This window comes from Nycticebus coucang, chromosome 24, assembly GCF_027406575.1.
Source record: "Nycticebus coucang isolate mNycCou1 chromosome 24, mNycCou1.pri, whole genome shotgun sequence".
NCBI classification, from domain to species: Eukaryota; Metazoa; Chordata; class Mammalia; order Primates; family Lorisidae; genus Nycticebus; species Nycticebus coucang.
The window spans coordinates 27677091-27692609 of record NC_069803.1 but is presented as its reverse complement, the minus strand read 5'-3'; the positions used below and the strand labels follow the sequence as shown (position 1 = coordinate 27692609).

Here is a 15519-nt window from a genome sequence, read left to right as displayed (position 1 = left end):
TACGACAATTCAGAGAGGTCACAGCAGTGAGTTCTCCCAGCAAAGAAAACAGCTCCGAACAGTTGTACATAATTAGAGACATCATTCAGAACAGGCTCATGTCCTACTTTTTACTCTTTCCCTAATCAAAAATTTTTGCTGATAAGCAGAAAGCAGATCTCTTAGCTACTCACTTGAGAACTAAAATAAGCCACGTTCCTGGAAAGCTGAAATGTAAATAATTCCATTTGAAAGTCCAAGAGATAAGCTGAGAAGTCAAGGCAGAGTCCCAGCTCAGAACTGGGTCTACTTGTGCCTCACCTTCCTCTTCTCACCTCTGCACCTCACTGTACCAATGCTCTCCAGCACCTTGCAACGCTCCCATCACAACACCTAGGCTCTCTAGTACCTTCTGACATTCCTCACCACAACAGCGAGCTCTTTAGATACCCGCAGGAACATGATCTGTCCTATCAGGACCTTGCTTTCAAGAGTCTGCTGAGGGACGGCGCCTGTGGCTCAAAACCAGCCCCATATGCCGGAGGTGGCGGGTTCAAATCCAGCCCTGGCCAAAAAACTGCAAAAAAAAAAAAAAAAAGTTTGCTGATATGACAACCATCCTACAGACTGTTCTTTTAAAACTAAACCATTCTGATATTGAAACTTTCTATCATGAATTTGGTGTATCTCTTTAGGACCCACCTATACCTCCACGCATGTAGTATTATATTATTTTCTCTTTTTCATTCAGGTCAAAACTGGCCCATGAAAACCCAGGTGCAGGTTCTACAGAACTGCTGCTGTTACTGCCACAAGCCTTTCAAATCAGGTGAAGAGTTCTATCCAGTAAATCATTTCACTAATTCTTTCATTGCTAAAAGCAATATTTCAGATGTTTTGCTTTCAAACACAAACACCCCAAAAGAACATTTCCTGATCTCCTTCTAGACACAGGCATGACAAGCTGCCCATCAAGGGAAGACGGTCCCTAACTCTTCAGGAAATCAGGAATAAGTTAGTAAAACTAACTTTCCAATACTGCCACAGTTTTAGGATTCTGATTCCTCTGTCGTTTAAAAAAAACAAAAGGCACTTTCCAGGTAAAGAATGACTTTTAAGAACTGCATGTAGGCAACTGACAGGCAATAAGAGACCAAGACCAAGTGTTTTTTTTTTTTTTTTTAGAGACAGAGTCTCACTTTACTGCCCTCGGTAGAGTGCCGTGGCGTCACACGGCTCACAGCAACCTCCAGCTCTTGGGCTTACGCGATTCTCTTGCCTCAGCCTCCCGAGCAGCTGGGACTACAGGCGCCTGCCACAATGCCCAGCTATTTTTTTGTTGTTGCAGTTTGGCTGGGGCTGGGTTTGAACCCACCACCCTCGGCATATGGGGCCGGCACCCTACTCACTGAGCCGCAGGTGCCACCCAAGACCAAGTGTTTTTCACAATACAACAACCACTGTAGTTTTCTACTGTATAAACTTAACCTGGGCATAAAATACGATAAATGGAACATCATCGGCAATTAAAAACCAAAATCGAGTGTGAAAAACTGGTCATGCCTTGACCTTCTAAGTCAAGAGTCAAGATTATGATACATCAGAAAACCAGGGTTGAGCCACCCTTATTACAAGGCTTGTAGAAAGGGAAAGACCAGGATTTTTGGCCTCAAGAGCAGATTTCCAAGTGCAGAGGTGTTACACAAATGCCAGTAGCGATAAGTCACAAGCTAGAACAAGAACTCATCAATAAACTATCAGCATTCTTCTGCTGCTCTGTGTGTACAGGCATTAACAAGTAAAATGAGATTACTGCTTACTCCGAGTCATCTGTTGGGTCAGCAATAAACCTGAACTCAGAAGTTTCAACTCCCAGGATAAGTCCTGTTTGAAAATTATGTTATCACAACTACATCTGTTTCCCTTCCCACCAGTTTAATAACGTCCCACAAATCAAAATCATATTGCCTTACCAGTCAGCTTAACTAGGGGTACAAATCAGACTGACAACCCACTTAAGAGTTCTTTCAAGTAATAAACCCAGGACCAGGCTACATTAACTGAGTAAGAATTCCCAGTACAGGGGCCTGGAGTCCTGCAGTTTGACAAAGTGCTCAGATGATTTTAATGCAAAGCACACGATACTAACTCCAAAACTACTGGTCTAACAGAGTGGTGGCGATCTCCAGTCAGATTGACAGTATCTGAATCAATACAATTACAGACAGCTACAGACTGTCCACTGGTGCCTTAATTCATATAGAAAGTCTATTGGTTACAACACACACCCACGGCACGTGGGGAGGGGCCTTTGCATAACTACTACTCATTTACATTTATAATGTGCCAGGCACAGTACTCAGACATACTATCTCATTTCATCAAGCACATGGGATAGGTATGATCTTACAGATGAAGAAGTGGTTTAAACCACTGACATCAGGTGCCTTGTTCAAGGCAACACAGCAGGCAAGCTGAGGAGCTGAGAATCCAAGTCTGTACGACCCAGAACCGCCTACAGTTTGTAGCTACTTGGGATGCCTAAGCAAAAGGATCGATTGAGATCCCAGGAGTTCCAGGATATAGTAAGCTATGATCATGCGACTGTACTCCAGCCTGGGTGACAGAGCAAAACCATGTCTCAGAAAAAAAAAAAAGAAAAATATATTTTTTCCCCAATAAATATGACAATTATGTATTTGGAAAAAATATCAGACTCCTCATAAACCAAATCCAAAAATAAGACCCACATGGATTCAAGAGTTAATTGTGGCTGGGCATAGCGGCTCACGCCTGTAATCTTAATCTGGGAGGCTGAGGCAGGAGGATTACTCGAGCTCAAGAAAATTCAAGACTAGCCTGAGCAAGAGCTAGACCCCATCTCTACTAAAAAATGAAAAATCAGCAGGCATTGTGGCAAGGCCTGTAGTCCCAGCTTCTTGGGATAAGCTAGGCTGACGTCACAGCACTCTAGCCTCGGTAACAGAACAAGACTGTCTCAAAAAAAAAAAAAAAAAGTGTATTGTAATAAATGAAGCATAAAGAGAAAAGAAAAACATCTCTCAAGACAAGTACAGCCACTTTTCTAGGAATCAAAAGCAGAATCCATAAAAGACAATTTCAACAGGGGACAGCATCTGTGGCTCAGTGGGTAGGGCACCGGCCCCATACCAACGGTGGAGGGTTCAAACCCAGCCCTGGCCAAACTGCATCAAAAAAAATAGCCAGGCGTTGTGGCGGGTGCCTGTAGTCCCAGCTACTCAGAAGGCTGAGGCAAGAGAATTGCCTAAGCCCAGGAGTTGGAAGTTGCTAGGTTGCTGTGAGCTATGACGCCACAGCACTCTACCAAGGGCAATAAAGTGAGACTGTCTCTACAAAAAAAAAAAAAGTTCAACAGGTTTGACTATATAAGAATCAAAGTGTTCTATTTAGAGGAAAACCTTAAATTTGATTAAAAGATTAGGAACAGGTTCGGCGCCTGTAGCTCAAGCAGCTAGGGTGCCAGCCACCTACACTGGAGCTGGCGGGTTTGAATCCAGCCCAGGCCCGCCAAACAACAATGACAACTATAACCAAAAAATAGCAGGCATTGTGGTGGGCGCCTGTAGTCCCAGCTACTTGGCAGGCTGAGGCAAGAGAATCGCTTAAGCCCAAGAGTTTGAGGTTGCTATGAGATGTGATGCCATCGAACTCTACCCAGGGCGACAGCTTAAGGCTCTGTCTCAAAAAAATAAATAAATAAATAAGAATTAAAAGGTTAGGAACATAAGCTTAAAGGAAGTGAAGGCAATACAACAATGGTCAAAGGATATAAACAGGAAGTTACGCAAAAAGAAGGGTTGAAAGTTTTAAGTGTTTAACCTTCCTAGTAATCAAAGAAATGTATACTTCATAGATATACTGTGGCGTTTTCCACCTATTAATCAGCAAAGAATTATAAAATCATAATATCTGGTGCTAACCAAGATCCAGGGTAAACACTCCCATGCTCTGGTGTTAGGAATGGAAATTGGCACACCTTTCTGGAGCACAACTTGGCAGTAAGTAACAAAAGTGCTAAAACTATGCCTAATCTCTGACCCCAAACTTCCATTCCAGAAATTATTCTTAAGAATCCTGACTATGAAAAAAGACTTACCACCAAGAATGTTCAGGCCAGGTGCAGTGGCTCATGCCTATAATCCTAGCACTCTGAGTGGCTGAAATGGGAAGACTGCTTGAACTTAGAAGTTCAAGCAGCCTAAGCAAGAGCAAGACCCCATCTCTACTAAAAACAAAAATTAGCTGAGCAATTATTAATGGTGGCAAGTGCCTATAGTCCCAACTTCTCAGGAGGCTGAAGCAAGGAGGATCACATGAGTTGGAGGCTGCAGTGAGTTATGATGACACCACTGCACTCAGCCAAGGGTGACAGAGCAAGATTCTCCCACAAAAAACGAAAACAGAAAATCCCAACCCTCTCTCCAAAAAATAAAACCCAAAGAATGCTCATACTAAAACTTTAAAGTTAATAAAGTACAGAACATCTCTGAACTACGCTGGCAGCCACAACGTGACAAGTACTCATATTTTTAAGGCAAACTGAAAATCTGCCATACCCAGTTCGAACCCGGCCCAGGCCAGCTAAACAACATTGACAACTGCAACAACAGCAAAAAAAGCCGGGCACCTTGGTGGGCGCCTGTAGTCCCAGCTACTCGGGAGGCTGAGGCAAGAGAATCACTTAAGTCCAAGAGTCTGAGGTTGCTGTGAGCTATGATGCCACAGCACTCTACCAGGGTGACACAGTGAGATTCTGTCTCAAAAAAAAAAAATTTTTTTTCACATTTCTGACTCAGCAATTTTGCTTTCCAGGAATGTACCCTAGGCGAACAAAGATTTGTATATAAAGACGCAATCATCTCAGTATTCTTTATATTACATAATATATATATATATATAAATTAAATGTCCAAAAACAGGAACAAGGTTACAAAGTCTGACAATTCCATGTCACTGATATGACTATCAGGAAGCTTTTCAAAATTGTAAATAAAATGGAAAAATGTTACAACATTAAGTGGAAAAATACAAGGTCAACTCCATCTATCCAGTATGATACCACATAAAATGTCTGAAATACATGTGTGTGTCTGAGCAGAAAAACAAATAGAAGCAAAAACACCAAGAGTGGCACTTGTAAATTGGTATCATTAGTGTCCTAGGCCTCCCTAAATGAGATGAAAAAACTGAAGTAAAAGTTTGCTGGGCCACACATAAATTCAGTTTAAACTCAGACTTCAAGCCTTAATGGGTGAACTGTTCGCCATAATTTTATTACTACCATCTTTCGGATTCATCGGGTCCCCTCACAGCTCCTTGTTCCTGATTCACAGGCTCCTTGTCCTTTTTTTTTTTTTTTGAGACAGAATCTCACTTTATCGCCCTCAGTAGAGTGCCATGATGTCCCAGTTCACAGCAACCTCCAACTCCTGGGCTTAGGTGATTCTCTTGCCTCAGCCTCCCGAGTAACTAGGACTACAAGCGCCCACCACAACACCCAGCTATTTTTTTGTTGCAGTATGGCCAGGGAAGGGTTTGAACCCACCACCCTCGGTATATGAGGCTGGCGCTCTACTCACTGAGCCACAGGCGCCACCCACTCTGTCCTTTTTTAACTCATAAACTAAATGACTAGACCAGATGACCTCACAGATCCTTTTAGATTGATTCTAAGCTCTCATGGAGTTACAATTTGCCTTGCACCCAAAAAGCACGTACATATTTGTTTCACGGCAGGAAAATTTCACCAACCTATCAACCCACAGCAGCAAAGCTATTCCCAAGACCTCCTGTTCTTTCACCTCCAAGATTCCAAGCACAGTGATTTCCTTTAACGCCTGCTTTAATTTTCCACAGAATCCATTAATAACGTTTGGGATCTCATCAAATATAGCCTCCATTCTAAGCCACAGTGTTTTTATATTAATATTTTATAGCTCTACTTCAGAAATAAAATCATGCTGGGAGGATAAAGTCAAGACTGAAAGAAAACCCAGGATACAAAAAAACTGAGTTAGCCTGAAATATCTAACCAGATGAAATTTAACAGAGACAAAGCTCAGCACTTGGATCCCAAAACTACATGGAGATGATTTAGTTTAGTAGCACGCACTCACACAGCTGTACTTTCAGCTGACTGTAACTTCAGGGAGTCAAGAGTATGTGGAGGCGTAGGGGAAAAAAAAAACTTTTGACCTTGACTTTTTTTCTTTAACATAAAGTATTGAAAACAATTGAGGGAAGGTGACTCTGCTTTGTACTTGTCAGCTCACAGCCCACAGTGTGCGCTGAATCCTGTGCTCTGCTCTGAGTGCCACATTTTAAGAAGGCCAGTTACAAAATAAATGGAGGGCAGAATACTAAGAAGTTAGAAGATCTGAAATGTCAGATGTCAGGAATATCTGAATGAAATGAGAATATTTCACCCACAGAATAGAAGACCTATGAAAGGATGACAATTTCAACGACTACAGAGACCCTGGAAGTCCCATAAATGAGTGAAGCTGGCAGCAGGGACTCCAGCAATATGAAGAGTATAAGGGGACATTTCTGGCATCACATATGGGAGCCGTATCACCAAAGGCTGTAATTATTTCTCAAGAGAACACAGGAATAGGTATTTTATGTGAAATCTCATTTCTAAAAGTTGGCTTCCAATGTCAGTTTTTGTGTAAGGTGAGCAGGGTCTTCCTGGATCCACACACACCAGTTTGCAACTTGCATTATGGGGAAACCTGACAGCCATCCTCAAACTCCTCAGGGAACAGTGACACATTTGTTCCATGTGGCCCTAAAAGGTGACACTCACAGGGATGCAACCCACAACTCAATCCAAAGAAAAGCTGTAAGAATTTACTTGGGACAGGTCAAATTTTGTTGACCAGTTCAAGAATTCTGACACTAGGGGCAGCGCCTGTGGCTCAAAGGAGTAGAGCACTGGCCCCATATGCCGGAGGAGGCGGGAGGTGCCAGGTTCAAGCCCAGCCCCTGCCAAAACATAAAAATAAATAAATAAAGCATTTAAAAAAAAAAAAAAAAAAAGAATTCTGACACTAACTACATCTGACCTTGGTCATGTAACCTCCCCAAGCCTCAGTTTCTTTCCTACCTATTTTTCCCTTACAAAAAATAAAAACAAAAAGGAACATTGTAACGTTCAGCCTCTTATCTTTGAGTGGCTATAAAGATCAAAATCTGGATCGGTGCCCTTAGCTCCGTGGTTAGGGCGCCGGCCACATACACGGAGGCTGGTGGGTTTGAGCCCAGCCCGGGCCTGCTACACAACAATGACAACTGCGACCAAAAATAGCCGGGCGACGTGGCGGGCGCTTGTAGTCCCAGCTATTTGGGAGGCTGAGGCAAGAGAATCACTTAAGCTCAGGAGTTTAAGGTTGCTGTGAGGCCACGGCACTCTACCAAAGGCGACATAGTGACACTGTCTCAAAATAAATAAAGATCAAAATCTGTCATAAAAAACATACAGGTACTATATGATGGCAAAGAACTTAAGACCTACCATCAGAATGCATTTGTGTACATCTTGTCCCTCACCTCATACATACTAAGGGTACGTTCCCAACCAAATTTTTGGAGTATCAAGTAATCGAGTATTTGCTGGGGGGAAAAAAAAATGTTTAAAGTAAAGAGGGCTGAAATGACAATATAAGAGGATAACAGGGAAAACAGTCAAAAAGGCAAACACCCAGGATGTTAACCATTAACATCACTGAGTAGGCTGGAAGGTACTAGACTCAGTCAAATGGAGAAATATACAAAAGTAACGGGTGGATGAGACACTGACACTCGAGGGCAGGCACTATAGCCAGCTGCCTGATTTTGTAAATAAAGTTTAACTGGAACACAGCCTTGCTCATTCAGTTATGGATTACACGTTCTTATCCGTGTCTGTATTAGGTTTTGACGTACACTGTACTGTGTATACGCTGCTTCACTCTACAATAGACTCCACCACTATCTTCCTATGGCCTATCCCCACAACGTGAATGGGCCATTTGGGTTGTGAGCAGTGCCCCACACTGTACATTATGGCCTAAGGGTAAGAGAGATAAGCATATTACCAATGAATCTCCACATTCCTCTTCTATTCTCAACATCACAGATTTTTTTTAATTCTGCTTCTCTTCCACCTAGTAACATCACCCAAGATACTGAAAGACTGAAAATGTGAAAGGCATGTGGGACTGGTTCAGACAGGGGAAGATCAAGCTTACAGGTGTGCCCACCTCTGTCTCTCTTTAAGTCCCTCCATCTGCCTGAAGTTTGATATTTTCATGGAACCTACAAACATGAAAAATCCTTTTTCCTCTTACTTAACTTACCTGTCCTATCGTTACAGGGTTTCACAAGAAATCATTATCAAAAATTAGAAGGAAACAAAAATAAAACAGAAATGTTAACAGAAGTTTTCTGAGTTAAACTTACTATCCAGAAGAATTTAGTGGGCAATTTTAGGACTTCATAAAAGGACCCTGGTTCATGAATTCCTTGCCTCACTCTGGAGTAACTATATATGAAGACACCACAACCTTCACCAAGAGCAGATCTGGTGAGATCTTCATTTTTCTCCTAACACCTGACTCAACATCAGGAAATACCTCCCACCATTCCCCCAAAGACTACTTACCAGTCTCAACAAGGACAGGGACCCTGCCATACTGCCACACTCCTACACCCCCTTCGATGACTTTCCATCATTTTCTGCAAAGAGCCTTGCAGAAAAGGGTCCATCCTCACCTCAGACATTCTTCTGATGGAGTCAACCCAACCTTTGAGCCATCCCCTCTCTCCTAGAAGTCCATTCTTCAGGCTTAATTCTGTCCCTAACTCATTTCTCTCTAACCTTTTCACTTCAAGTCTTCTTACGCAGAGGTCAAATCTGAAGCTTAATCACTGAAAAAGCTCGACTACATGCCAAATATTTAGTAACAGCTTTCTTCCTAAGAAAATTGAGGGTGGAGCAAAAAAGACAAGTTTGTTAATCATCATGTTAACAGATATGCCTCTCTCATCTTTGGGATTAAATATATAATGTTTCAAGAATTCTGCAGATCCACAATTCTCTCTTCCACCAAGCATCTGGGTTAGCCTCTCTCATTACTCTTTGAGTTCTTACGACTTCTCAGGCTCCCCACAGGCAGAAGAGGGGGAAATTCCCACAAGTTTAAGAAAGTGGTTTTTCTTTCATCAAAAAATATTTAAAAAGTCCCCCTGCTACATATATAGGGTGTTGAGAATGGCTAGCTTCACTCAGGACTCTCGATGCCCCACACATTACCCTTCCAGGCACTCTGGTCACAGTTACAGTCACTGCACCAGAATGCAAAACTAACTGTTGGGCGAAATACAGAAAACTGCAGACAGCCAAAAGAAAACATGGGGAGCCCAGCCTTCCAAAGTGAGCTTCCAAAATTGGAGAAAGAATAGGACAAAGAGATGAGAAGAAATGCTAAAGACGCCTCTTAAATCACATATGGGAAAAAAATGGACATGTGGTGTTCCGCATTTCCTCCCCCACCAAAGGAGTTGAACCAGGAGTACTTGAAGCCTTTATAATTTTTTAAAAAATAAAACAGTTCCCAGGTACGTGTGTGTGAGGGGGGGTTCCCACTAAATTTAAGCGTTCTGAGAGCCTAAGACATCTAAAAAGAAACTGAACCGCCTACTCAAAGTGGGGAAGAGAGAAGTGCACCCCATCCGCAGTCAGGCAGCCCAGCCTGACCTCCAGGGGCTCGGGATTGGTTCTGTCCCCAGGAGCGCGGGCCGAGCCGTCCGGCTCAGACTTCAGGCGTGGAGACAAGCAGCACTCGGCAGCCTCCTGGGTTCACAACGCTCTAGGCCACCGCTCCAGGGGCTGGGTCCGGGCGCCAAAGCCCAAGACGCAGAGAGCAGCCGCACCTGGACCCCTCGACAGTAAGTGGCTATTCTGACTGTGGCTTATCATAAAAGGAGGGAGCCCCGCAAAAAAAGCCAGAGGAAGAGCAGCAACAGCGGGCGACTCTAGGAGGAGCAATGCAGGGCAGATGTGGAGGGTGTGCAAAGGGAAATGGGGAGGGGGACGGTGCGATCCGGGCTGCGCCTTCGTCGACAAATGATGCTCCCCACCAACAGCTGGACAAACACCGCAGGCCGAGGAGGGTGGAGGGCTTGGGGGAGAAGAGGCTCAACAGCTGAAGCCGGGCTCCCAAGAAAAGGGGTGGAGGTGGGTCGGAAGCAGCGCAAACGGGGACAGGAGGAGGCGTGGGGGGGAGGTGGCGCTTCCAGCCCCACCGAGACCCGTTAACCCTCCTCGCTGCTGGCCCAGGGCCGCGTGGTCCCCCGCCCAGGCCCCCGGGGCGCGGGGCAGGCCTACTCGGCTCCCAGGCTGCACGCCGCCCGCCGCCCGGGCTGCAACCTCCCACGGCCACGGCCAGACCCGCTCCTCCCCGCCGCGGCCCCCGCGCTCGGGGCCACCCGGGTTCCCTCCGCGAGCGCGTCGGGCGCTGCCCGGGTCCCTCGGCCTCACGCGCCGCCGGGAGCCCTACCAGCTTCCAGTTCAGGGACCAGCCGTCGCCGCCGCCTGTGCCAAACTCGGCGTCCCAGAAGCCGCGCCGGCCGCCGGCCGCCCGCCTCCCAGGCCGCGCCGGATCCCCCGCTCCCCCTGCCGGCCGGCAGCCATTTCCGACAGGCGACTGCGGAACTTGCCGAAGTGCGCCGAGTGCGCCGGGACGGAAATGGCCGAAGCCTGCGCTCGCGAACGAGGCCGGGCGGGCGCGCGCGCTCTCGAGACTTTCCGGACCGCGTCTGCCGCGCGCCCGCCGCTGGGGTGCGCGCTGGGGAGACGGGAGGCGCCGACGGGAGGCGCGGGCCGCTGTGGGGACCTGCGGCCGAGCCCTGAGCCCCGCGGTCCGCCACAGCCGCCTGCCTCGCCCTCCCCAGAAAGCCCGCTTAGGAGCGCGAGGAGCGAGTTCCCGGCAGCCCTGGAAGCCGGCCTGACCCCAGAGCCTCCGCCGCTGGCCCGGGAGAGTCAAGTCGCAGCCCCTGGAGTCAAAAATAAACCCTCCCCAGGGAAAAGGCCTTCCTAAGTGCGGTGGCCCGTGCCCAGCAATGGCCCGCAGGGTTGAAACACTTTGAATGTTAAACAACAAAGAAAGGGCCGGGCGGCCTGGAAGCTTAGGAAAATCCCGAGACTTTGCAAAAACAACAGGTTAATCCGGTCATGTGGGACGATCCACCAAAACAAGGAAACAAGGATGCCGTTTAAATACTTAAGACCCAAATCCTGTGAACCCCGAAGTGCACGAGTTCCACAGGCCCTGAGACACGTGACTGTCCAGCCCCACCCCGGCGAGATAACCCGGACGGGACCTCGCAGGCTGACAAGGGAGAGGGCCCTTGAGACACCGGGTTATGACTAACTCAAGAGTTAAAACCACCTTTTTCAATCTGTAACTGCAGCATAATGTCGAATTGCCTCAATGTGTCTTTTTTTTTAATGTCTTTAATCCCCAGATTGTACTGGGGTTTAAAGAAACCCTTTAGACCTTTAAAACCCTTCAACTCCAGGGAACTCCAAACGCATCAGGGCCCAGGCAGGGAGCCGGCTCCTCTCCCTGTGCCTGGGTGGTCTGTTACTTTTACTAGAACTGCGCCCCTGAGACCCGGCTGCTGCAGCTGTCCAGCCGGCCACAAGCCCTTCTTGGTGGAGCCAGGCCCAGAGTTCCAGCAAAGAGACTGGGAAAAGGCAGGAGATTGATGATGCCTGCAGGAGAAAGTTTGGGCCAAGGATTCCATTTGCAAAACAAAACTTTAAAAACCCTAGCAACCTGTCTTCTAAAGCACACTCTTCCTCTCTCCATCCACAACCATCCCCCTCCCTCCTCACACTTCGCTCTTTCCTCTCCTGTCCCCTTTATTTCTATACACAAACATACATTTTCAAAGTCCTACCACCATCAGATGTACACAAAAGCAACCCCTAACTTTTGCCAATTTGTTGAGGAAAGACGGAGGAAGGCAACATTCAAAAATCAGCATTCAAGAAATGAAAATGGGGAACGTGTTGTCCAAGCATGACAAATTGTCTTTTTCCAAAAACAACAGCAACAACAACAAAAAAAACAAATTGTCTTTTTCCTTACGGTTCATCCACTTGGCTGGCTTTCAGGGATGCGGCAGCCACAGGCAAGAAAGGGCCTGGCAGTGTGGGAGGAGACACAACAGCAGACGGGGGGATTACCCAGTGCAGGTTCACCTCCACACTGGCAGACATGGACTTGCAGATACCTGCTACCTCCAACACTCAGTCTTCTATTTAAGTAACTTAATAACACATGGCTGCCCCTGAAGTCGATTTATCTGACTTTAAATACATTGCAGGCCAGTCATGAATTACCTAGTTTCTGAGTAAAACTGACAGTCAACAATGTGTTAATGAGATGTTAGAGGCAATAAGTGATTCTATATTGTAAGCAGCTGAGAGGGGGGGGGCAAGCGTAAAACAGGCTGAATTGGGGACAACTAGGAATTGAGACTGGGAGAGATGAATCAGGGAACAGCTGCTATGTTAACAATGTCCAAGCTTTAAGAAGAAAAAGGATGTTCACCTGAAGTTTCGTGTGCCCTGGCCTTCATGGGTGCCTCAGCTGCTGCAGAGCACCCCTCCTGCTGCTGCTTACTCTCAGCAGGCTCTACCTCAGTCTCCACAGGAAGCTCCTGTTCCTTCCCTGTCTCATATCACTGTGATCCTCACCAACCATGTGACTGGACCACAGGCTGTTCACAGCCTGGGGTGAAGTTCAGGGAAGGACCCCAGCTGCTTCTCTTCCTTTTACAACATTCTTTTCACCTGCTAGAAGGCACCTAGCCCGTGCATACTTTCCTTATTATTGGCAAGCACACAGCTTTCCCTCCTTAAAGTCAATCTTTACCCCAGGTGTTAAGATTTACCTTGTTGGGCGGTGCCTGTGGCTCAGTCGGTAAGGCGCCAGCCCCATATACCGAGGGTGGAGGGTTCAAACCCGGCCCCGGCCAAACTACAACCAAAAATAGCTGGGCGTTGTGGCGGACACCTGTAGTCCCAGCTACTCGGGAGGCTGAGGCAGGAGAATCGCTTTAAGCCCAGGAGTTGGAGGTTGCTGTGAGCTGTGTGAGGCCACAGCACTCTACTGAGGGCCATAAAGTGAGACTCTGTCTCTACAAAAAAAAAAAAAAAAAGATTTACCTTGTTAAAGATACTTTACAAATAAAGCTGTGTCCACAGTTGGGTGCTGGCTGCAGTCAGCTGCTTCAGAACTTCCCATCCCATCCTGTCTTTCCTCTCTTGTCTTTCTTTCTCATTTCCCACCATTTCCACTCAAGTTATTTCTCCTTCCCCGTGCCAGTTCACAAATCTACTCCACACTTGCTTCTTGCCAATTTTAACCAGTTGCCTCGCATCCTCTCCACCTGTAAGCAGATCCCTTAGCTGCAACCCTCCAGTCCACTTTCCAGTGAACATCATCATCATTCTATGAAGACATATTGTATGAACACTTAATTGCCAGGGAATAAGCCAAACCCTCTCTATGCACTGTCTCATTTTAATCCTTACAAAGAAGTGTCCTTTTCTAGACAGGGAACTGAGACATGTCTCTTTTTAATTTGAAGAAACAGGCTCTTGCTCTGTCTCCCAGGCTATCACCATAGCTCACTACAACCTTGAACACCTGGGCTCAAGCTAGCCTCCTGCCTCAGCCTCCCAAGAATCTTACCTTGAAAAAGTGGCTGTTTTTTTGTTTAGCCAAACAGTTTGGGTGGTCCGCAGATAATTTGTGGCATGCCCAAAGAGTGAACAACAAGACAAAGCACATTTTATCGTCGCACAGTATTTGTTAACTTATTACTAAATGGCAAAGCATTCTTTACCTTGCCATGTGCCTATGGCTCACAGAGTCTGCGGCTCAAAGGGGTAGGGCACCAGTCCCATATGCCAGAGGTGGCAGGTTCAAACCCAGCCCGCCAAAAACCACAAAAAGAAAAAAGAAAAAGAAATTTTGTACCAGTTTTATCAGTTTCAAGTCAGGAAATTTAGCCTGATTCAAATCTGTTACCTAAATAAGACACTTACCCTGTAAACATTAATTAAAACTCAAAGATCAAAATGCCATCAAAATTTTCCATTATATTCCATATAAAGACATAAATGTTCCCTAAGGCAAACATAAAGGCGTCTAATGTTTACCCTAAATTATGCCAGTCAGTAGGAAAAAATGTCCTCAGTCAGAAACAACATGCCACAACATGGTCTGAGTGTTGAAGGAACTTGGCGTATTTAGAGTTATACCAGAGAAAAGAGGTAAAAGTAGACACAGTGTCCATGGCGGAGTTCCAATGTCACATTTTCATGCAGCCTGGGGGGACGCCTGGAAGAAGGCCTGGGGGCAGGACCGGAAGAATGCCTGGGGGCAAGAAATTTGAGAATCAATCCTTTGAAAAGAGTAAGAAAAAGAACAATATTACTTTACCTGCCTTCTCTCTCCACAAAGATGGCATAGCCCAGTTCCAATCCCAGTGGCTTGCTGTTTTGCCCACAAGAGCATAGCATAGCATAGCCATGTGCAACATGGCCAGAAGGCCCCTGGTTCATCACCACACCCAGAACACGGCTGAATGACTGGGAAAGTGGGAGCAGAGGAGAAGCTTCAGACCGCCATTCCACAAACAGGCAGGAGGCTGTCTCCCCAGCCCATCATTACAGGATCAAGAGAAGGCACACAGTATCAAGAAACTCCCCATCAGAGAAAACAAAAGGTGTAAGGCAGGCACATGATGGAAAAGGTCTGAGAGAGGCTCAGAATCTCTTGCTGGGTTGTTTGGTGAATGAGTTTTTCTTCTGAATTAAGAGACATCCTGTTCATCCTAAGTCATCCAGTAGAGATGCGAGGAGGTGACTTTTTTACTTCTTTAAATGTGAAAGAAGCAATAGAAGACTTCAAAAAGTATATACCTTCTGAGAATCAGGCTAGAGCATGAACGATCCTTAGACACACTCCCTCATTTCCTGTGTGAAGTTACAATCTGAAACAGGCCTTACTTCTCGTCCTCCCAGTCCAGAGAAGTTTCCAGTACACCAGTGTGGTTTCCAGGGAAGTGAGCACACTAGAGTCTAGGAAATATTACATACAAATACGTATACATGCAATTGCTATATTATTTATTTATATGAATATATATGCTGTAAAAGTTATAAGGAGAAATAAATTCACACATATTCAATTGCTTTGTACCATTTTCAGTCCTTCTTTCCTCTAAGATCCCTTTATTCTGCAAAATACAGGTGGTAGCTCTTAAGATCATTAATTAATCTAAAAGATCCTAATCATTAATTTACATGCACATAAGTCCATTTCACTATAGCATGTCATCATCATCATCTAACAACACATAGTGAGATTGGCAATAGGATTACGCAGAATTAGAAATGTATATTAAATGCAGTCGTTTAAAATGTATCAGCCTATT

At 45.7% G+C, this 15519-nt stretch overlaps 1 protein-coding gene across 3 annotated transcripts in view; it reads right to left on the bottom strand.

The window, feature by feature from the left end:
• Positions 1–15519, bottom strand: part of EXTL3 (exostosin like glycosyltransferase 3) — a 97523-nt gene that overhangs the window by 49035 nt on the left and 32969 nt on the right. Inside the window, exon 1 of one of the 3 annotated variants that reach the window (XM_053578422.1) lies at positions 10563–10789. The exons of 1 other annotated variant lie outside the window; for it this stretch is intronic. The gene's annotated coding sequence lies outside the window, so the exon portion shown is untranslated. Of the gene's footprint in view, positions 1–10562; positions 10790–15519 lie in introns of those variants that run through there. One more of the 3 variants, XM_053578420.1, reaches the window with a different exon arrangement.